This window comes from Schistocerca serialis, chromosome 6, assembly GCF_023864345.2.
Source record: "Schistocerca serialis cubense isolate TAMUIC-IGC-003099 chromosome 6, iqSchSeri2.2, whole genome shotgun sequence".
In the NCBI taxonomy this organism is placed as follows: Eukaryota; Metazoa; Arthropoda; class Insecta; order Orthoptera; family Acrididae; genus Schistocerca; species Schistocerca serialis.
In genome coordinates, this window is record NC_064643.1 from 310,302,079 (window position 1) to 310,303,646 (window position 1,568).

Genomic DNA, 1,568 nt, shown 5'->3' on the forward strand with positions numbered 1-1,568 from the left:
CATTGCAGGCGTCATGCACGTATGCAGTTCAGGCGTCTGGATGCCTCAGCCACACTACCGCTTCTTGGAATGAATCAAGGCGGAGGGCTGTAATATGAAAAGCAGAGAACGAATGTACTGGCTCCAAATGTTTCAATATGAAATTCAGTGTGCTGGAAGTCGCTAACGGGAAATATGTTTGCGAGAATAACTATCAATGACAGATCACAGGGCTTTAGGTTTGTCATTAAATTATTCTCGAGCGGACCTTTTGAAGGCATCTCAAAGAGATATTTTTTAGTCATCAATGTTCTTACTGGTGTGATGCAGTCCACCACGAACTCCACTCCTGTGCCAAGCTTTCCATCTCACAGCACCACTTGCAACCCACTTTCTCAGTTATTTGCTGGATGTATTCCGATATCTGTCTTCCCCTGCATCTTTTACCCCCTACATCTCCCTCTAGTACCATGGAAGTTAGTCTGCGATGTGTTAACAGATGTTCTATCTTCTTGCTCCTTCTTCTTGCACTGTTATCCATATATTCCTTTTCTCGCCAATTCTGCGGAGATCCTCCTCATTCCTTACCTTATCAGTCACCCTCATTTTTAGCATTCTTCTGTAGCACCACATCTCATACGCTTCGATTCTCTTCTGCTCTGGTTTTCCCACAGTCCATGTGTCACTACGATACAATGCTGCACTCCAAACGCACATTCTTAGAAATTTCTTCCTCAAATTAAGGCCAACGTTTCATACTTCGAGACTTGTCTTGGCCAGGAACGCATCTTTTGGGAGTACGAGTCTACTTATTATGTCTTCTTCACTCCGTCCATAATGGGTTATTTTGGTGCTCATGTATCAGAATTCCTTAACTCCGGCTACTTCATGATCCAGAGTTCAGATGTTAAGATTCTCGTTATTCTATTATCTACTACTTTCTATTACTTTCATCTTTTTTCGATTTACTCTCAGTCCATATTCTGCACTCTGTAGACTGTTCAATCTATTCAATATATCATGTAACTCTTTTTCACTTTAACTAAGAATTGCAATGTTGATATCTGTTCACTTTGAATTTTAATCCCACTCTCGAATCTTGGTCTTAATTTCTACAGAGCTTCTTCGATGTATAGATCGAACAGTAGCGTCGAAAGATTACCATCTTGTCTCATACCATTTTAAAACAAGCATTGCATTCTTGGGCTTCTAGTCTTAGTATTTCCTCTTGGTTCTTGAACATGTTGTATACAAGTATTAACCTTCTGCCACTGCAGCAGATATACTGTGAAATAGCAGAGCTATTGCACCAAGCACACATAACGATGATTACTCCGGGCGGTCGTTTACCAGTGCAGGTGTTTTTAACCCATCATCATTGAAGAGACGAATTCCAGTTGTCAGTCGAGACGTTCAACTAAACTGTGAAAGGTTTGATGGTTGCAAATGCTGCCCTGGTTCACAAGAGCAACTTACAAGCCAGCGATAATCATAAGCATTGTACATGGTCCAGGAGAACTTTGGATCACTGTCACAAGCAGCCACAAGCTATCACTAATAGTATTTGCATAGAGTCAACATAACCAGTC